Genomic DNA, 24,261 nt, shown 5'->3' on the forward strand with positions numbered 1-24,261 from the left:
TCAGTGTCTGAAACTGCCTTTTTCAATTGCAAGATTCCGTGTTGACATTCGTTTACGATCTCAGTTTTGAGACCGAAAGCTTTTTCGTCTACTTTTGTTTCAACTAGAGGTTCTACTTTCTCTTGGATGTTGAGAATTTCAACATCAAACCTACTATTAATGTTGTCAATTTCCCCCTGCATCGTATCCATATTCTTATGAATTGTGTCAATTTCAAACTTCATAGTATTTACCACAGAACTTAAACTACCCACTTTTTGTTCTACCTGTTCTATTTGTTTACTAATTTTAATTCCTTGTTCTTCAACCTGTGCTTTAAGCTGACCAACGTGTGTTTTAAGCTGATCATTCTGATTTTTGAGCTGCTGATCAACGTGTGTTTTAAGCTGATCGTTCTGTATTTTGAGCTGCTCACTCTGTCCTGCAATTTGTTTGGTTAATTGTTCAAATAAATCGTTAATGCTTAAAATTTTCACACTGTTTTGTTCTACTGAATCGGTGTATTCTGATCCTACTTCAGAAGTTTCTTTCGGTTCTTTCTTTATCTGTGGAGAATCAAACATGTCAGTAGATTCATTCACATACCCACTATCATCTACAAAGTCACCCTCTACTTCCTGTTTTATTCCTTGCTGTGTTCGAGGCGATCTCAACCTTTCAATCTGTTCATTGACATGTTCGTGGTATTGTATGTACGCCAACTGTCTTTCGCTAACGCCATCTGTTATCTGGCCGCGTAAACTCCTGCTACTGCCATGCGCCTCTTCCATTACGCTCGGCACATCTACCCCGTCTACTTTCCTGTCCATACTGAATGTACGCTACACCACACTTGATGTTCACTGCTATTTGTTTTACTGAATACTATTGCAATTCGAGCCACTGAACATCCACTGTTCGGTATTCACATTAATTTGTGACCGACAACAACTAGATGTCCTGTCACCGGGAAGCCACTTGTAACGTCCACACGCGGTCAACATATTTATTAAAATCCTTTCCTATAAGGTGAAGCCCGTCAACTTATCATAGTACAGGCTTTAAAGAGTTAACGTACGCCCGAGTGTGGACGTTACAGACTGACTGAATTTTTGTAAAGAGTGGCCAAAATAAAATTGATAGCACTTTAGACACATCGTGACGTCTTAAACGAAAATGAAAAAACATCGTTAGAAAGCTATTTGAAACTTTTTTGGAGGTCTAAAAAGAAAACTCAGACAAAAGATAGGTTGCAAGAATGTCATAAAGGATTCGTCTTTTCGTATCAACAAATTTTTTGTTGTGCATAGGCAAAAGTTTTCAGACTAAGCCGCACATGTTCAGTTCTGGTGGTGGCTCTTGAATGGTATCGGCATATTCGAATCCTCAGTTATTAATTTCATCAGATGAGGCCTGGTACTGAATATCTGGATATGCAAACTCAGAATACGCCACGTAATGCACAAAAAGTCCTCACCGTTACGTTGAGCAGCTGTTGTATGATGTTAAGATTGCGGTTTGGTTCGTATTTCTGGATCAGTTTTATTTTGGCCACTTCTATATTTTCCCTGTGTGATGTAATTGACGAGGCATGTAAAAGTACACTGAAAGATGGAATCCGGAGCATGTGATCTGTATTTTTTGTATAGAAAATAAATCAAGGTATTGTCTGTTTACATGAAAGATATAAAGAACAGAGCGTAATACTTTCTGAGCATTTTCATAATACCTTCCTAAGACTACACTCCCAAATGTCGTCTTTGATCGCGTCACTCATAGCTATACTTGTCTTGCGGATTCTGTACAATATCTAGCACAGGGGAAGCATGTGAAAAAACTTTCTGTAAAGTAAGACCTATTAGTTTTCAGGTAGCTATTATGATTTTCAAAATACTTTGTAGCTCAGCAAATATTGGTGATGATGACTAATTTTAACGTCTGCGTGGGGAGTTTTTAAAACCATATTGCCAATTCCTGATATCTATGGCACATTCTCTTTACGATTTATTCAAGAATAAGACCAAGTTTCTTTCTGTCTGGCTTAGTGGGTGCTGCTAAATAAAATTACAATCTTAACATTACAGGGTTTAAACCCACTGCTATAATTATTTTAGATTTCCTAACTGTTTCGATTTGTGACTGGCGTATTAAAGTGATTTCAGTCCGAAAACAATCTCTCTTTTTTCTCATGATGTATGTGCAAATGTCTTCGTACATTACAGGTTTACTTACATCGCAATTATTCCATACCACAATGAACGACTGTGTTAAAAAAGACCAATAGCCAGGGTAAGGAAACCTTCAGAAACGTACGTCCTTAATTTCTTACGCCATTAATTGGTCTGTCCATGGTATCGCATTCTAAAGTGTGTGTATCGATGAGATTTTTTTTTTTTACTGTAATCAGTTTTCTGACTGGTTTGATGGGCCCCGCCACGAATTTCTCTTCTGTATCAACTTCTTCCTCTGAGAGTAGCGCTTGCAACCCACATCCTCAACTATTTGCTGAATGTATTACAATCTTTGTCTTCCTCTACTGTTTTTGCCCTCTACAGCTCCCTCTAATACCATGGAAGTCATTTCCTGATGTCTTACTAGGTATCCTGTCATCCTGTCCCTTTTCCTTGTCACTGTTTTCCACGTATTCCTTTCTTCTCCAATTCTGTGCAGAGCCTCCTCATTCCTGACCATATCAGTCCACCTAATTTTCAAAATTCGTCTGTAGCACCACATCTCAAACGCTTCGATTCTCTTCTGTTCTGGTTTTCGCACAGTCCATGTTTCACTCCACCCTTTCCAGCCCAGTGATGCCATATGGCATCATCATATTTAACTTTTTCCCAAGGCCAAATTATTTGTCCAAAGATTATAAACATGTGTGCAGGGCTTTCTAAAGTTCATTGTTCTTAGGTTGGCTACCGTGAATTCGCTAAAACAGAGAGCACCAGGTTACGGTACAGTGCACCCAGCTGGGCTTTCAAAATATTATATCAAGGTAAAGGAAGCAAACTAATATAAAAGTTGCACTAATAAATTATTGTTGAAAGTGTAAATTAACTAGTAAACAGTTTGAAATAATGCTAGTTACGGTAATTTTCTGCTTGGAAGTCACAAACATGTGTGATTCCATTTGGCATCATTGGACATTTGTTATGTTACCAAACGTAGTACATGCAATAACTTCGACTAAAGTTTACCATGATCTGTAACTCTAATATTTTCAAGTTTCTTTTGAAGCTTTATTATACTATCTAGTATTAATAAGTTAAAATTTTTATTGATATAGCTTACCAGTTTTTTTGCTGGTTTGTTTACCAGATGATTCGCAATCATAAATCATTATCAGAAGAAGAAATATTGCTGCTTCTCGAAGGTGATTTATCTGATTTGCACCTTGATACGACTGATGTGGAGGAAGAGATTGAAAATACTCGGCAGCAGGACCCTACTACACTGGAAATACAGTTTCTTCAAGGAACGGACCTTGATATGGTTGAAATTCTGAACCCTCAAGCCAATGATGAAGATGATGTTCCCATAGCTTGAAGATTACTTGCTGAGCCAAGCCTTGCACCAAGTCATTCAGCTCAGAAAATTCAGTGTGATACACACCGGAATCTTCAGTGGAGAATGAAGGACATTGAAGAAATGGACACATCACGTAATGCAGTTTTTTCTGACCCTCCAGGGGATGAACTGACACCTTTTCAGTATTTCAGAACAATGTGTAGTGATGACATTATCCAGAACCTAGTCGAGCAATCTAATCTATACTGCACACAGAAAACAGGTGCATCCTTAGATACAAATGTTCGTGAAACAGAAAAGTAGATAGGGATAAACATCCTAGCAGGTGTTGTGAAAATGCCTAGTTACAGAATGTACTCGGCAGAGGCTACAAGATTTTCTCCAGTAGTGGGCTCAATGCCTAGAAATAGGTTTGATAAGCTAAGAAATTATTTACATGTGAATGACAACACTAAAATGAAATGAAGAGAGGTCCCTAATTATGACAAGTTGTTCAAGGTGAGACCATTTGTTGACAAAATCAAACAAGGTTTTTCAATTATTGAACCTGAGAAATATCATTCAGTTTATGAATTAATCATTTCTTTCAAAGGTCGTTCATCCCTGAAACAGTACGTAAAAACCAAACCACACAAGTGGGGTATAAAAGTTTTTGCCCATGCTGGTTCTAGTGGAATTGAGTACGATTTTGAAATATACAATGCTGTAAAAAAACATAAAATTGTAATGAAATGCAAGTTCCATTATTGTATGTACTATTTTTTCTTTAATAAACTGCATCAAATTGTGCAATTAAAATATTTATTCAAGTTCCATTACCAAGCACTGTGACATCCAAACCACCTGACTGAAGGAAACAAATCCTGCCTAATGATGCCACATAGAGTCATCCCAAATTTCCCTCCAAAAACAAAAAAATAACAAAATTTCTTATAAATATACAGGGTGATTCAAAAAGAATACCACAACTTTAGGAATTTAAATCTCTGCAACGACAAAAGGCAGAGATAAGCACCATCTGTCGGCGAATTAAGGGAGCTATAAAGTTTCATTTAGTTGTACATTTGTTCGCTTGAGGCGCTGTTGACTAGGCGTCAGCGTCAGTTGATGCTAAGATGGCGACCGCTCAACAGAAAGCTTTTTGTGTTATTGAGTATGGCAGAAGTGAATCGATGACAGTTGTTCAGCTTGCATTTCGAACGAATTATGGTGTTAAACCTCCTGATAGGTGGTGTATTAAACGTTGGTATAAACAGTTTACAGAGAATGGGTGTTTGTGCAAAGGGAAAAGTTCTGGACGGCCGAGAACGAGTGATGAAAATGTAGCACGCATCCAGCAAGCATTTGTTCGCAGCCCAGGAAAATCGACTCGCAGAGCTAGCAGAGAGCTGCAAATTCCACAATCAACTGTATGGAGAGTCCTACGAAAAAGGTTAGTTATGAAACCTTATCGTCTGAAATTGGTTCAAGCACTATCTGCAGCTGATAAGATTAAAAGAATCGATTTCTGTGATTTTATCCTTGCTCAAATGGAAACAGATGAATCTTTCGTTTCAAAGATTGTGTTTAGTGATGAAGCAACTTTCCACACTAACGGGAAAGTCAACCGTCACAATGTTTGTATATGGGGCACTGAGAATTTGCGGGAAACAACTCAGTATGAACGGGACTCACCTAAGGTGAACGTTTTCTGTGCCATTTCAGCCAATAAAGTTTTTGGTCCCTTTTTCTTCGAAGGTGCTACTGTAACTGGACTACAGTATCTGGAGATGTTAGAGAATTGGCTGTTCCCTCAGCTCGAACGAGAAGCACAATAAGTCATATTTCAGCAGGATGGAGCGCCACCACATTGGCACTTATCTGTCCGTAACTACCTGAACGTCAACTACCCGAGGCGATGGATCGGCCGCCAGGCAGCCCGTGACAGAGCACTTCATCACTGGCCTCCAAGACACCCTGATCTTACCCCCTGCGATTTTTTCTATGGGGGTATGTTAAGGATATGGTGTTTTGGCCACCTCTCCCAGCCACCATTGATGATTTGAAACGAGAAAAAACAGCAGCTATCCAAACTGTTACGCCTGATATGCTACAAAGAGTGTGGAACGAGTTGGAGTATCGGGTTGATATTGCTCGAGTGTCTGGAGGGGGCCATATTGAACATCTCTGAACTTGTTTTTGAGTGAAAAAAAACCTTTTTAAAAAATCTTTGTAATGATGTATAACAGAAGGTTATATTATGTTTCTTTCATTAAATACACATTTTAAAGTTGTGGTATTCTTTTTGAATCACCCTGTATATTATTACAATCATTATGTAGGGAAATACGCGAAAAAATATTTTTTCCCACAAGTAAATAAAAGTTGGGCTGGAAAGGGTTAATGTAGTAGCTGTGTCTGCAGTAAATGAGTTTACCTTACGTAAGTAACCACTCGTAATTGTAATGAAAAACACTGATCCACAGCAAAATGTTTTAATTACAGGTGATGTAAAAATGAAAGTTCAGTATTTCACAGCTTGTGCCAAGTGGAAAGAAATTTAAGGTCGCAAAACATGTAAGGGGCAGTGCTTTCATAAATTCTATAGATGTTGCATCATTTGAAATCTGTAACAAGACTATGACTAATGCACCCATCCCCTTTTAAAGGAAGTTTATTGTAAAGACTGTTTTGAAGATTATTCACAGAAAAATAATTTAACGTTCCTTAGAAAATACTATGATTAAAATAACAAAATAAATGAACAGGATCACCAGTAGCATAATAATTTCATGTTGCTGTGCATCTATTAATGCTTACAAAATATTTGGAGACTGAAACCAGAATACAGTTGATAATTTCTACACCAACATTACTGCAAAATAGGTGTTTTTCGCTGCTGTTTAGAATACACTGCGCCTTATGTGTCTAACGGAAAGGCAATAATTCTAAAGAAAATGAAACGGTTCTTTTTGTTACATGAAATTAACTGAAGATATGAGTAGATAGTTGTTGTTAATAAGTCACACGCCTACAGACCTGTCATTTTCATCTCCGTTATTTATACTAGGGCTGTATGCTTTGTAAAGAAACTGGCTATTGTGTGGTAAAACTACACACACTGCTATATGTCTAGCTTCTGCAAAATTATTAGGTTGGTGTTGAAATACTGGATATAACCACATAACAAAGCTGAAATGCCGCTGGAATGACAAACATAAACCTCCACTTAATAATGTTTCACTTCAAAAATGAAAAAAGCTTTACCATCACTGCATTCTTCATATGCTATTGAATAACATTGATCAGAGAGCATCATTCCGCCTAAGAAAACATTGTTTTTCCAACATCTCAGCAAATAAATACCATCGCAAAATAAGCCATTAAGGTTACTATTACTATGTGAAAATCACTTTTATATAAGGTAAGGTGTTTGTGAAAATTAGGAATGTCGTTGTTATGTCTACAGTACTACCGCTGATTAAACGGCAAACAAACATTAAAAATTACATGCTTTCATATTCCGCACGGAAAAAAAGCTTACATATCGGCAAAACAAACACGAAGTAGCTGCCAAAATTGAATGTAACGCCACGTTCGAACATGTGTAGTGATGCGCAATAATATTCTGTAATATTACTGAAGTTCTCCCTAAACTACACAGCAAAAACACGTAATAAGACTGTGCAATATTTAATCTGGTTCGAAATATTGGACGATGAAGCTGCCAATGCTGTGGCAATTGCTCTACTTTGTTGTAAGTAGAAGGAGAAAGATGGAAGACGAATTGATATAAGGAGCATCAAAAATTCCTTCACGAAAGCTTGTAGACAGAATAGAGGTTGAAAGAGACAAATGACTGTCAGAACTCTTTATACATTGATGGTATAACATTTGATACATTACCGGAAATAGTTACCACTACGAACAAAAACCACACCCTGCAATTATGAAGTTCCAGCAAGTCAGCGTTTATCTGTCATGCTGCGACATCTTGCCACTGGCAGTTCTTTCGAATACTCCAATCTTACAAATCCAATTTAATTATAATGTGTTATGTAACCAGCGACTTACAAGAATCATGCTCATTTTTCCAGTTTTGGTATTCATCTATGTAAGCATCCCATTCGTACATTTCGATACACTGTAATAAGAATGATATGTCTTCTTGCTTGGAATTTTATTTAGTAGATAAACAAAACAACGAACACAAACGAAGCACGTAGCAACTGGCAAGAATATTGTCAATAATACCCAAGAATGACACAATATTTCTCATTAAATGAATCCGCAATTGCGAATAAGGACTACTATCAGTACAGGTAGCGCAAAAGAACACAAAACCTTTGCACGTGCTCAACATTAGTGAACACCCTCTAATCGTAAACCGGACACTTTCAACATTACTGCACATCCGGAAATAATGAGCAATAATACTGGCGTCTAGAGGCAATTTAACTATCGCTTCTTCTTACTATTATCAAGCAAGACAAACAGAAAATCGATTGGCCAGTAACATCGCTTACAATGGCGGATCACACATTTATTGACTTTGAATTCCTCAATAATCTTTATTTTCATAACTCCATGACAATAATTTTGAAAACTACAGAGGATTGTATTTAGTATTTGTAAGCACTGCAAGAAAAATAATACGAAACGTTACAGAACGAAGAAGAACCAGAAAATATGAGATTGGCGCGTTGCTCGGTTATCTTCGTAATGATGTTGCACTCTGAATTATTACATGACAATACTGCATCTACAATTTGGCACTACGAAATACTGTGGGAACGTTTAAAACGTTATTTCAGAAGTTCTTGGTCATCTGTGAAGGGTAGAATACTTGATGCAGGATAAAGCAAAAATATGGATTTCGTGCTGCTGGCGTCTACGACTGCCGATTTTACTGACAAAATAATTACTTCTGGATCAAATTTTCGTTTGAAGCGATGTAAAAATGTTACAAAGAAAGTATGCAAACACTTTAACGTTAAAAGAAAGTAGGAATGAAAGGAATTTCAGCTGGCAATAATGAATTCGTCACACGCTTGAACTATGTCAAAAGTTCAACTAGGTAAGTATGTAATGTCGTCTGTCTGGCATCGAAAGTTATCTTGCTAGCTAGGAATAGCTTACGCTGTAACTCTACGTAAGTAATCTTATTGATCAGCAGATTACAATAATGTCACTCGTCGCGCTTCTATTTGACATATATATACCCAGCACAATTAAAATAATTTTTATACGTGATGCGCAGTCGCATTCAACCACTTTCACAGTGTCCAGTACGTAGCAAAAAGTTAACCGATCTCAGATTAGTTCAGCTGTGATGACTTTAACTATTATTCTTAACCTCGGTTAGTCTCTAGCGACTGACAAGGATTTGAAGAGTCAGTAACACAAGGTACCAGTATTATCACTTTCAAACCTACACACAATGTATACATAACAGCTTCAATTACGTAATGTATTATCAAAAGTATTGCTTTAATGGCAGTTCTATTATTTGCAAAGACTCTCAAAAACCCTTTTAATTACTATAGCAAAGTTATTCTCAATAGAAATCCACTGTAATTAATGCAAAGTCAGACCTTCACACTATGATAACACGGCGTAATTCAGTTTATTTAATCAAGCAAGTGTTAAGGGACCATCAGTTTATTCTCATGTACTATTACTGATAGCAGAACTCGTTAAAGTAACTCGGATTAAATTGTTTTAATATCTCTTGCATGTAATTATTTCTCGAGTCTTAATGGTTTGTGTAAAAATACATCTTTTCTTTTTTTGACTAAAGTTGTGATAAAATTTCTCACTCAAATGCCACTATTGCGTAAATAGCATCTCTGATGTAGAATTCTTATTACTAAAATATTAACAGTAATTTCATTTAACTTTATTTCCGCTTTGGAGTTATTTCCTGGTAGATATGACCCCTTTTAATAACTCTCAAGTTTTACCTTTTTCATTAACTCGAGTTTGTTTGACATAACACAAAGAATAATTAATACCTTTGGCTCAAAACACTGTTATACGCGACGCGTAGGCGCAAATAGTTTCTCATATGTGAATCTCTTTCAAATAATTAGAAACTGTACTGAAATTTGGTCGTATTGCTATATATTTAATCAATACCAGAACCTTCCAAATAACACGACAAATATCCACGTTATTTAAAATTTGTTGTCTCTCATAGCACACGTTAACACACATTACGAAATTAGTAGACATTCCAAGAATGTTTGCCTACGAGGCCGGGGGCTCCAAACGATAGATATGGAACATGCAATTCTAAATCGATCACGCGACTGTAGTGGCAGGCGTTATGAGCATGTTTATAGTGGTCACCACAGCAATGACAAAAAAAGATCGTTGGATAAAATACTTGTAATTACAAAGGAAAAAACTTACCTCACTCGTCGTCGGCATTGTTGTCATGAGGAAGTCCATTTGATGTGCATGCTACACGAAGCATTCCCTTTTCTGTAACCTGGATAGACTCTGGATATGTGCCTACGTCACGCAAAAATATGGGTAGAGTGTCACATGCGTCAACTTTTCCTTGCAACCGCAAGTTATGGAAATACAGCTGCTGAAATAAATAGAGTTGGTCTCTTTCGCCTGGACGTCCTTCTCTTTTGATGGAAGATTTAACAGACTTCCACAGCTGCTCGATGTTCTGCGTGTGCACACTTTCACACTGGGATCATCGGAAGACACGAACTCTACACAATGGTTCATGAACTCGTGGTAGAATACTTCTGCTTTCAGTGTCTTGTAGGACTGAAAGACGTCTGTAATCACTTTGCTACCGGGCAGTACAAAGTGCTTTATCAAACTGACTGAAGTTGCCTTATCTCTGGAGAAAACTCTTACCACAAAGCGCTTCCGAGACTCTCGTCATATACCACCGAATACTCTAATACGTTCGATTTCTTTAAAGGTCGTCCTCTCTGATTTTCATTCTTGCTATGTGCAGCTCGTTCACCACTTTATTTGCTCAACCAGTCGGTACACTGTCATTCGTCGCTATTACATCTCACACTGCAAAACGCGAAATAGTCGCACACGGTATTGGTACATAAGTCAGTTTCCGATGCTGTTGCTTGCGGGGTGTAATCCCTAATCCAGCAAGATACAAGAATTATGCTGGTCTGGGTCGATAATTATGAATAGTCAAACCGTGTATTTTTCCTGCTAGTCATTCATCTACCACAGTTTGCACAATGGAATTGTAAAGGTATTTCATTATCAGAGGAATAGACTTCGCCCCAATGCAGTCTACACAGTCCATCCTTTCGTCATCCATTATAAGTCCATATTTTGAACAAAACATCAAACAATTTTCTACATTACATAAAATAGGAATTAGATTCTATAAAGTAAGGCAATCTACGACACAGACATCCCATCTCACTACCGACATCAGTCGTTTAGGTTTCCCTAGCACACACACAAATAATTTATCATAACGCCTGTCACTACAGTCGCGTGATCGATTTACAATCAGAAGTTCGATATCTATCGTTTGGAGCCCCCGACTTTTATAGGCAAATATTCTTGGAAATTATCCTCGAAAACCCTTTTAATTACTATAGCAAAACTCTTGTTTATAGAAAACCACTGTAATTAATGCAAATTCAGACCTTCACACTACGATAATACTGCGTAATTCAGTTTAATTAATGCAGCAAACGTTAGGAGACTGTCGGTTTATTCTCATATACTATTACTGATTGCAGAACTTGTTAAAATAACTCGGATTAAATTGGTTTAATACCACTTGTATGTAATTATTTCTCGAATCTTGTTGTTTAGTGTAAAAACGCATCTTTTCTTTTTTTGACTAAACATACGATAAAATTTCTAACTCAGATGCCACTGTTGTGTAAATAGCATCTCTGATGTAGAATTCTTATTACTAAAATATTAACGGTAATTTCATTTAACTTTATCTCCACTTTGTAGTCACTTCTACATCTACATCTACATCTACATTGATACTCCGCAAGACACCCAACGGTGTGTGGCAGAGGGCACTTTACGTGCCACTGTCATTACCTCCCTTTCCTGTTCCAGTCGCGTATGGTTCGCGGGAAGAACGACTGTCTGAAAGCCTCAGTGCGCGCTCTAATCTCTCTAATTTTACATTCGTGATCTTCTCGGGAAGTATAAGTAGGGGGAAGCAATATATTCGATACCTCATCCAGAAACGCACCCTCTCGAAACCTGGCGAGCAAGCTACACCGCAATGCAGAGCGCCTCTCTTGCAGAGTCTGCCACTTGAGTTTATTAAACATCTCCGTAACGCTATCACGGTTACCAAATAACCCAGTGACGAAACGCGCCGCTCTTCTTTGGATCTTCTCTATCTCCTCCATCAACCCGACCTGGTACGGATCCCACACTGATGAGCAATACTCAAGTATAGGTCGAACGAGTGTTTTGTAAGCCACCTCCTTTGTTGATGGACTACATTTTCTAAGCACTCTCCCAATGAATCTCAACCTGGTACCCGCCTTACCAACAATTAGTTTTATATGATCATTCCACTTCAAATCGTTCCGTACGCATACTCCCAGATATTTTACAGAAGTAACTGCTACCAGTGTTTGTTCCGCTATCATATAATCATACAATAAAGGATCCTTCTTTCTATGTATTCGCAATACATTACATTTGTCTATGTTAAGGGTCAGTTGCCACTCCCTGCACCAAGTGCCTATCCGCTGCAGATCTTCCTGTATTTCGCTACAATTTTCTAATGCAGCAACTTCTCTGTATACTACAGCATCATCCGCGAAAAGCCGCATGGAACTTCCGACACTATCTACTAAGTCATTTATATATATTGTGAAAAGCAATGGTCCCATAACACTCCCCTGTGGCACGCCAGAGGTTACTTTAACGTCTGTAGACGTCTCTCCATTGATAACAACATGCTGTGTTCTGTTTGCTAAAAACTCTTCAATCCAGCCACACAGCTGGTCTGATATTCCGTAGGCTCTTACTTTGTTTATCAGGCGACAGTGCGGAACTGTATCGAACGCCTTCCGGAAGTCAAGAAAAATAGCATCTACCTGGGAGCCTGTATCTAATATTTTCTGGGTCTCATGAACAAATAAGGCGAGTTGGGTCTCACACGATCGCTGTTTCCGGAATCCATGTTGATTCCTACATAGTAGATTCTGGGTTTCCAGAAATTACATGATACGCGAGCAAAAAACATGTTCTAAAATTCTGCAAGAGATCGACGTAAGAGATATAGGTCTATAGTTTTGCGCATCTGCTCGACGACCCTTCTTGAAGACTGGGACTATCTGTGCTCTTTTCCAATCATTTGGAACCCTCCGTTCCTCTAGAGACTTGCGGTACACGGCTGTTAGAAGGGGGGCAAGTTCTTTCGCGTACTCTGTGTAGAATCGAATTGGTATCCCGTCAGGTCCAGTGGACTTTCCTCTATTGAGTGATTCCAGTTGCTTTTCTATTCCTTGGACACTTATTTCGATGTCAGCCATTTTTTCGTTTGTGCGAGGATTTAGAGAAGGAACTGCAGTGCGGTCTTCCTCTGTGAAACAGCTTTGGGAAAAGGTGTTTAGTATTTCAGCTTTACGCGTGTCATCCTCTGTTTCAATGCCATCATCATCCCGTAGTGTCTGGATATGCTGTTTCGAGCCACTTACTGATTTAACGTAAGACCAGAACTTCCTAGGATTTTCTGTCAAGTCGGTACATAGAATTTTACTTTCGAATTCAATGAACGCTTCACGCATAGCCCTCCTTACGCTAACTTTGACATCGTTTAGCTTCAGTTTGTCTGAGAGGTTTTGGCTGCGTTTAAACTTGGAGTGGAGCTCTCCTTGCTTTTGCAGTAGTTTCCTAACTTTGTTGTTGTACCACGGTGGGTTTTTCCCGTCCCTCACAGTTTTACTCGGCACATACCTGTCTAAAACGCATTTTACGATTGCCTTTAACTTTTTCCATAAACACTCAACATTGTCAGTGTCGGAACAGAAATTTTCGTTTTGATCTGTTAGGTAGTCTGAAATCTGCCTTCTATTACTCTTGCTAAACAGATAAACCTTCCTCCCTTTTTTTTATATTCCTATTAACTTCCATATTCAGGGATGCTGCAACGGCCTTATGATCACTGATTCCCTGTTCTGTACATACAGATTCGAAAAGTTCGGGTCTGTTTGTTATCAGTAGGTCCAAGATGTTATCTCTACGAGTTGGTACTTCCTAGTAAATATGACCCCTTTTAATAACTCTCAAGTTTTATCTTTTTAATTAACACGAGTTTGTTTGATGTAACACAAAGAGTAATTAATACCTATGGCTTAAAATACTGTTATGCGCGAAGTGTACTCGCAAATAGTTTCTCATATGTGAATCTCTTTCAAACAACTAGAACCTGTACGTAATATTTGGTCGTATTGCTATAATCAATAACAGAACATTCCAAATAACACGACAAATATCAACACTACTTAAAATTTGTTGCTTCTCACAGCACACGCTGACACACACTACAAAATTAGAAGATGAGTTTTTAAGTTTTACTTCCTTTGCCAATCTCGCCTATCTTTCTGTTTATTGATAAAAACTTAATTATCATTTTCACACTTCGTATACGTTTACACGTATGATGGAATGACCAGAAAATTATCTCCCTTCGAACGGAATCAAATTAACAAAAAAAGGAAAAAATCTACGTGCAACTGCCACTTTAATTACTGCAACTAAATGGTAATTTAAAGCTCAACCACTTCAGGCGTTTACAATAAGTGGTGTGACTGCACCAGCTCCTAACTCAAATACACGATCTCCCTAATCCACATAACCACATTCGCAGCTTAATTAATGAAAATTTAACGAATGGAAGCTCACGCTTAGGTAGACTACTAAATTTCCTAAGCCGCACAAATTTCGGAACAAGGTAACTGCGACCTCTCTGAGCAGTTAGACTTGACGATCCCGGCAAACTGTTACCAATATCCCATAATGCTCAGAACTATTTGTTACCAATATTATCTCCCGTCGGACGATCTGCTGCGTCTAATGGCGAAACGGGGACTCAGCTGTCTGACAATGTCTAAATCTCCAGGAACCATGCCACAGATAAAATAGAACGATTTTTTGACTTCACAATAATGTTCACATTGCAGAAAATAGCTCTTGCAGCATCATATAGCAGTGAGGTATCTGCGATGGTGGACTATCTCTGGATTCCGCCATCGGCGCTGCCCAATCTCGGTTTCATTTCACAGTTGATAGGTTTTGCTTCTGTTCGTCGATCTGGATATCTAAACACATATACAAAAATACTTAGGCAACAATAACAACATGATTACATTAAAACTCTGCGTATTTCGTCTCTATAATTCACGTGACGTGGCACATATTTGGAGGCGAGTGACGTCTCTTAATGTACGTCAGATTTGACACACTATACACTGAATGTTGAGAACGCCATCTGTATACAGGATGTTCGGAAATTCCCGTTACAAACTTCAAGGACATGTAGAGGGGAGTGAGTACATAATATTTTGAACATAAATCCGTGTCTGGAAATGTATACCTTTTCCCCTCTATGATGATTTCAATTCAGATGTTTAATTCATGCACTTCTGCTTGAGTAATTGAATTAGATGAGAGCAGTACAATCGTTAGGTAACAATTCGAAAGAAAACATAACGATACATCCATTTATCAATTTAGCACACTTGTTTGTATTAATCTTAAACATTACGGGTTTACATTATTCCAAAACAAGGAAGGAACCCAGAATTTCAGTTACAAAGTTATGTACAGAACAGTTCTGATCCATTACAACAGCGGTTCGACGTGGCGATCACCAAACTTGTTACAGACGTTGTACATACAAAGCATGTTGTGGTACACACTCTTCATCCCACCTGGTATCTCTCCTATTTCCAGTGCAGCGGCCAGATGTGGTGCCAGCAGATCTCCCTCTGTCTCTGCAGGAGTCACGTAAATTGAACTTCACACACGGCCCCACAAGCAGGAATTAAATCCGTCCATCGCGGCGGCTACGTGGTTGGACCATCTCAGCCGTTCCATCTTTCACCATGTAGTCTATTGAGATGTCTCCGAAAAGCACTTGAGAAGCGGGGTGGTACACCGTCATGCTCAAACCAATTATTGTCCAAGCAATAGCATCGACAATACTATTATTTTCAATTTTCCTGATTCAAATAAAGTATCCAATAGGGTGAGAAACAGAATTTATTCCATCAATAATAATCAGATCTAGATTATTATTAAAGATTGGGGCTGCACCTTTTCATTTCTGATTTCCAGAAGTAATAGGAGCTTCGAGATGAAATAATTGTTTAACACTAATAACATGACAAAAAATTGCCCCAATAATGGTATTATCTTATTGTATTCAACTAAGAAATTTCATTTGAACAATTATCATTGTAAGAATTATTATTGGGGCAATAGGGGGTTTAAATCAAACATCTCTACGCCAACTTCTAGCATATTCTTCAATTAGACATTTAGGATGAATAATTAGATCCCTAACAGTCAGAGAAAACATCTGAGAACTATATTTTATTATTTACTCACTATTAAGATTAATCATGGTTTTATTATTTAAGCAAATAAACCTATTTTTTATAAACCAAATTTATTCAGCCAGAAATATAAAAACTGAAATTAAATTCATAATATACCTATCTCTCTTATCCCCTGGTGGTTTACCGCCATTTCTTGGATTTCTACCAAAATGAATTGTAATACAATCATTAACAGAAAACAACATAACAACTATTATAACCATTATGGTTGTATTAACTACAATTACTCTTTATTACTACATACATATTAGATTTTCAGCCCTAATTATCTCATACACAGAAAATTCATGATCTATAAAGATAAAGTCTCAAAAATCAAGAATTATTCTTCCTATAACAGTAATAATTTCAACAATAGGATTGATCTCAACATCAACCTTAATTTCATTATACTAAGGACTTAAGTTAAGTAAACTAATAACTTTCAAAGTTATAATTAAAAGAATAATCTTTTAGGCCTTAGTAAAATTTTACACCTCTAGAATTGCAGTCTAGAATCATAATTGAATATAAGGCCTAAAACATGGTAAGAGAGAAAACATCTCATAAGTAGATTTACAGTCTACCACCTAAAATTCAGCCATCTTACCACAAAAATGATTATTCTCAATGAACCACAACGACATTGGTACTTTATACTTCCTATTTGGAGCATGAGCAGGAATAGTAGGAACATCAATAAGAATACTTATTCGTGCTGAACTTGGTGAACCAGGATCTCTAATTGGAGATGACCAAATTTATAATGTTATTATTACAGCCCATGCATTTGTAATAATTTTCTTTATAGTAATACCTATTACTATTAACAGATCGAAATTTAAATACATCGTTCTTGGACCCTGCAGGAGGGGGTGACCCAATTTTATATCAACACCTATTTTGATTCTTTGGACACCCAGAAGTTTACAGTTTAATTATACCCGGATTTGGGATTATCTCTCACATTGTATGTCAAGAAAGAGGAAAAATTGAATCATTTGGAACCTTAGGTATAATTTATGCTATATTATCAATTGGACTAATAGGATTTATTGTATGAGCACATCACATATTCACAGTAGGAATGACATACAAGCATAGTTTACATCAGCAACAATAATCATTGCCGTACCTACAGGAATTAAGGTATTCAGATGATTAGCCACACTATATGGAACTAAATTCAAGTTCAATCCACCATTATTATGAGCTTTAGGATTTATTTTTCTATTCACAATTGGAGGATTAGCAGGATAAGAATTAGCAAATTCATCACTTGATATTGTATTACATGATACATATTATGTAGTAGCCCACTTCCATTATGTATTATCTATAGGGGCAGTATTCGCAATTATAGGAGGTGTTATTCAATGATACCCACTATTTACAGGATTAACTATAAATAATACATGATTAAAAATCCAATTTACAATTATATTCATTGGAGTAAACTTAACATTCTTCCCTCAACACTTCTTAGGGTTAGCAGGAATACCACGACGATATTCAGACTACCCAGATGCATATACATCATGAAATGTAGTATCAAGAATTGGGTCCACAATTTCTATTGTAGGAATCATTATATTCATTGTAATTATATGAGAAAGAATGGTTACAAACCGAGCAATCATATTTAGAGTTAATATAAGAAGCTCAACAGAATGGCTACAAAATAACCCACCTGCAGAACACAGTTACTCAGAATTACCATTAATTTCTAGATTCTAATATGGCAGATTAGTGCAGTAGATTTAAGCTCTACAAATAAAGGTTTGACCTTTCATTAGAAAAATTCGTTAATGGCAACATCATCAAATTTATCCCTTCAAGATGGAGCTTCACCATTAATGGAGCAACTATCATTCTTCCATGATCATACTATGGTCGTATTATTATTAATTATAGTAATTGTAGGTTATGCCCTAAGTTATATATTATTTATTGCACATACAAACCGAAACATACTTCATGGACACTTAATTGAAACAATCTGAACAGCATTACCAGCAATTACGCTAATTTTTATTGCACTTCCATCATTACGACTATTATATTTACTTGATGATTCAGCAGATGCAATAATCACAATCAAAACCATTGGACGACAATGATACTGAAGATATGAATATTCAGACTTTATAGACGTAGAATTTGACACTTATATAACACCAGAACAAGACCTAGAAAATGACGGATTTCGATTTCTAGATGTAGATAACCAAACAATTCTACCAATAAATACAGAAGTATGAGTATTAACAAGAGCATCAGACGTTCTACACTCATGAGCAGTTCCTGCGTTAGGAGTTAAAAATGATGCAACGCCAGGTCGACTAAACCAAGGAACATTTACAATAAACCAACCTGGATTATTCTTTGGACAATGTTCAGAAATTTGTGGAGCAAACCACAGATTCATTGTAATTGAAAGAACTTCAGTAAACTTATTTATCAAGTGATTATCTAAAATAATCTAAGGAGTTAGTTAAAATATATAACATTAGAGTGTCAATCTAAAATAACTAAACAATTAGTACACCTTGAAATACATCAGATGGCTGAAAGTAAGTAATGGTCTCTTAAACCAAACAATAGTAAATCAACGACTAATTCTGATGGGGAAATTTAATCCAAATCCCTCAAATATCCCCTCTCATATGGTTCTCGCTATTCATTATATTTTCGGCTACATTAATTATATTTAATCAAATAAACTTTTTCTCATTTAAGCCAAATCTTGTAAAAGAGCAGAAAAAAGAACAATTGAGATAAAAAAATTAAATTGAAAATGATAAACTTATTCTCAAAATTTTACCCATCAACTAACAGTTTCAATTTATCATTAAATTGAACTAGAACATTCTTAGGACTATTATTAATCCCATAAATGTTTTGACTTACACCATCACAAATTAATATTATTTGAAATAAACTGAACTTAACCTTACACAATGAATTTAAAACATTACTAGAACCAAAATGATTTAATGGAACAACATTCATCTTTATCTCAATTTTTATTATAATACTAATTAATAATTTTATAGGATTATTCCCTTACATCTTTACTAGAACGAGACATTTAGCATTAACATTCGCAATCGTTCTACCTATATGATTAAGATTCATGTTATTTGGATGAATTAATCATACCAATCACATATTTATACAGCTTGTTCCACAAGGAACACCTCCTGCATTATCATTTATAGTTTTAATTGAAACAATTAGAAATGTTATTTGACCAGGTACACTAGCAGTACGACTAGCAGCAAATATAATTGCAGGACACTTACTATCAACATTACTAGGAAATACTGGGCCATCTATAGCAATAAACTTAATTTCACTATTAATTATTGGACAAATACTTCCATTAACTCTAGAATAAGCAGTAGCAATAATTCAAGCTTATGTTTTCTCAATTTTAAGAACTTTATATTCTAGAGAAGTATACTAAACCTATGTTAACAACTCACTCAAATCACCCATTCCACTTAGTAGATTATAGACCTTGACCGTTAACAGGAGCAATTGGAGCAATAGTTCTAGTATCAGGATTAGCAAAACGATTTCACCTATTTAACATTAACTTATTTGTAATTGAATTAGGAATTACCCTACTAAGTATAATCCAATGATGACGAGATGTAATATGAGAAGGGACATATCAAGGGCTACATACAGGATTTGTATCAATTGGATTACGATGAGGAATAATCTTATTTATTGCATCAGAAGTATTATTCTTTGTTTCATTTTTCTGAGCAGTTTTTAGAAGAAGACTAGCACCAACTATTGAACTAGAAATACTATGACCCCCAATAGGAATCCAACCGTTTAATCCTATACAAGTTCCATTACTTAATACAGCTATTCTTTTGGCATCAGGAGTAACAGAAACATGAGCACATCATAGTTTAATAGAATCTAATCATACTCAAGCATTATAAGGACTATTCTTCACAGTATTACTAGAACTATATTTCACTATACTTCAAGCATACGAATATTGAGATGCACCTTTCACCATTGCAGACGCAGTTTATGGGTCAACATTCTTTGTTGCAACAGGATTCCACGGTCTACACGTAATTATTGGAACAATTTTCTTATCAACATGTCTACTTCGACATTCAATAAACCAATTCTCAACAAGACACGACTTTGGATCTGAAGCAGCAGCATGATACTGACACTTTGTAGACGTAGTATGATTATTCCTATACATCTCTATGTATTGATGAGGTAGATAATTGTTTTTCTAGTATAAATAGTACATTAGACTTCCAATCAGAAAGCTTGATATAAATCAAGAAAAACAATTCTAATTCTATCTACAACAATTTTTATTAGATTTATTATCCCAATAATTGTTATAATCCTTGCAACAACATTATCAAAGAAATTAATTAATGACCGAGAAAAAAGATCACCATTTGAATGTGGGTTTGACCCAAAAAGATCAGCACGAATACCATTCTCACTGCGATTCTTCTTAATCGCAGTAATTTTTTTAATTTTTGATGTAGAAATCGCATTAATCCTTCCAATTGTAATTATTTTCAAAACCTCAGACATTATAATCTGAACAGTGTCAACAATATTTTTTATCCTAGTTATATTAGGTGGACTATACCATGAATGAAATCAAGGAGCATTACAATGAGCAGAATAAAGGGTTGTAGTTAACTATAACATTTGGGTTGCATTCACAAGTATTGATATAATCAATCAACCTTAAACAGAATAAGAATCGAAATATTGCAGTCAGTTTCGACCTGGAAGATTGGAAAATAAAATACCCTTATTCTTATTAATTGAAACCAAAAAGAGGCGTAATACTGTTAGTAATATAAGTGAACTATAAAGTTCCAATTAAGGAAATGTAAAGCCAATATGAAAGCTGCTAACTTTTTATATTAGCGGTTAAACTCCGTTAACATTTCTAAAATTTATATAGTTTAAATAAAACATTATATTTTCACTGTAAAAATAATATATCTATATTTATAAAGACCTAAAAGTAAAAATACTTCCTTAACATCTTCAGTGTCACGCTCCTATCATATGCTATTTAAATAAACGAAAAATAGTATCACCAAAACAAATATTCAAAAAATAAAAGTTAAAAGATAAATCTTAAAATTAGAATCATATCAACCCTGAATATAACCAATTAAATAAATAAATAGTCTATATAAACTTTGACCACCAAATAATTCACCTCAACCATAATCAAATGATTTAGATGAATAATAACCTAATTTTAAAGGAATATATCTAATAAACTTAGTTGAAAGAAAAGGTATAAACCATATAGAACCAGCAAATCTAACAAAAGAAAGTATACTTAAAGAAAATAAATTTTGAGGAAAATCAAAATTAGAAATAAGACAACCCAAATAAGAACCTAAAACAACTACAGTAACAGTTAAAAACTTTAAATAATAAGGTAAAGCAATCACATGAGGAATAGGAAAAATTAACCAAGACAAAAGACTACCACCAAAAACAGCAACAAACCATAAACCAATTATACCAAACGAAATATAATAACCCTTATCATCAAAAGAAAATCTAGAATAAAAATTATTATCGCCAGATATTGAATAATAAAACAAACGAAAAGAATAAGAAGCAATTATACCAGTAGAAAAGAAATAGAGAAAAAAATAAAACAATTAATTCATCTTAAACAAACCATTTCAAGAATTAAATCCTTTGAATAAAACCCTGCTAAAAAAGGTGTACCACACAAAGACAAACTAGAAACATTAAAACAAACTGAAGTTAAAGGTATAATATTAACAACTGAACCTATAAAACGAATATCCTGAGAATCCTTTAAATTATGAATTATTGAACCTGCACACATAAACAATAACGCCTTAAATAAAGCATGAGCAAATAAATGAAAAATTGCAAGTATTGGAAACCCTATAGCCAAAATTCTTATTATTAAACCAAGTTGTCTTAAAGTAGAAAGAGCAATAATCTTCCTCAAATCAAATTAAAAATTAGCCCCCAACCCAGCCATAAATATAGTTATACAACCAATTAAAAGTAAAAATCAACCACAATTATAAGTATCTAATATTGGCCTGAAACGAATTAATAAATAAACTCCAGCAGTAACAAGAGTTGAAGAATGAACTAAAGCAGAAACAGGAGTAGGAGCAGCCATAGGAGCAGGAAGTCAAGAAGAAAAGGGAATTTGAGTTCTTTTAGTTATAGCTGCTAAAACAATTAATATAGTAATAAGCTATATTTCAAAAGAATTAGAAATAAAATCATAATAATAAATATAATTTCAACCACCCAAATTTAATATTCAAGCAATAGAAATTAAAATAGCAACATCACCAATACGGTTAGAAAGTGCAGTTAATATACCTGCGCTATAAGATTTTTCATTCTGGTAGTAAATAACTAAACAATAAGAAACTAAACAAAAACCATCCCATCCTAATAAAATTCTAATCAAATTAGGACTAATAATTAAAAAACCTATAGAAAGAATAAATATTAAAACAATAATAATAAAACGATTTATATTCTTTTCTCCTGATATATAATCCTCTCTATAATAAATAACCAAAGAAGAAATATATATAACCAAATACATAAAAATAAGAGATATTCAATCCCAAATTAAAGTCATAACAACCATACAATCATTTAAATTAGAAAGTTCTCATTCAACAAAAACTCTATAATCAATTATTAAATAATAAATACCCAAAATAAAAATTATAGTTCTAGAAAAAAGTGAAGAAAAAAAACTCAAAGAACAAATAGAAAATAAATTCGCGGCCTAAGATGAAAAAATTCATATCGTTGATCCCACAAAACAATATTTTTAATTAAAATACTTAAGCAACCTAAACAAAAAAAATATTCGCCCTTTAAACAAAGAATATTGAAAGGCAATCAATGTAAAAGTAAAAGATGATATTCACGAAAATAACCAAGAGAACAAGTATAAACAGCAGAATAATAATTACCATGCTGCGAATAGGAATACATATATAAAGTATAAACAGCTCGAAAAAAGATAAAAAAAATTAAAGAAAAAATCTAAAAGAAGATCAAGACATAGTTCTAATTAATAATCTAAGTTCACCTACCACATTTAATGAAGGAGGATCAGCTATATTTGATGATCTTAAAAGGAATCACCATAAAGCTATTCTTGGTATCAAATTAATTATACCCTTGTTAATTAATAATCTTCATTTACCTAAACGTTCATAAATAATATTAGATAAACAAAATAGCCCAGAAGAACATAAACCATGACCAATCATTAAAGAAGGAGAACCTATACAACCCCACCAATTCATAGTTACCAATCCTTCAATAACCATTCTTATATGAGCAACAGAAGAATATGCAATTAAAGACTTTAAGTCAACCTGACGAAAACAAATAAATCTAACAATAACCCCACCAGATAAACCTAAAGATAATCAAAAATAATTAAACTTTAAACCCAGATAAGAAATAACCTTTATAACACGAAAAATACCATAACCACCTAACTTTAATAAAACACCAGCAAGAATCATTCTACCTGAAATAGGGGCCTCAACATGAGCCTTAGCAAGCCATAAATGAACCAAAAATATTGGAATCTTAACTAAAAAAGCAAGAATTATAAATACATAAAATATAAAATAATGAGAACCAAAATCAACCAATAAAGTAAAATATAAAGTATTAGAAAAATCATAAACTTTAAGTAAAACCAATAATAAAGGTAATCTAGCAACCAAAGTATAAAAAATTAAATAAACACCAGCCTGTAAACGTTCGGGTTGATAACCTCAACCCAAAATCAAAAGTAAAGTAGGAAATAATGTAGCCTCCAAAAAAATATAAAAAGAAAGAAGACTCAATCTAGCAAACGAACATAAAGCATAATCATTAAAATTAAAACCATAAAGACAAAAAAATTAGAATGATAAGAACTTAAATAAACTGAACATCTAGCAGTAATTATTAAAGAACAAATTCAAAAACAAAGCAAAATCAAACTAAAAGAAAAATAATCAATACCAAAATAATTTCTAATTATATTCAAGTATGCATACGAATAAACACAAATTATAAAAACAAAGCTAGACAGAAACATTAAAGAATGAACCAACCATCAACAATTATTAACCAAACA

The sequence above is a fragment of the Schistocerca americana genome, chromosome 7 (genome assembly GCF_021461395.2).
Source record: "Schistocerca americana isolate TAMUIC-IGC-003095 chromosome 7, iqSchAmer2.1, whole genome shotgun sequence".
NCBI lineage: Eukaryota > Metazoa > Arthropoda > Insecta > Orthoptera > Acrididae > Schistocerca > Schistocerca americana.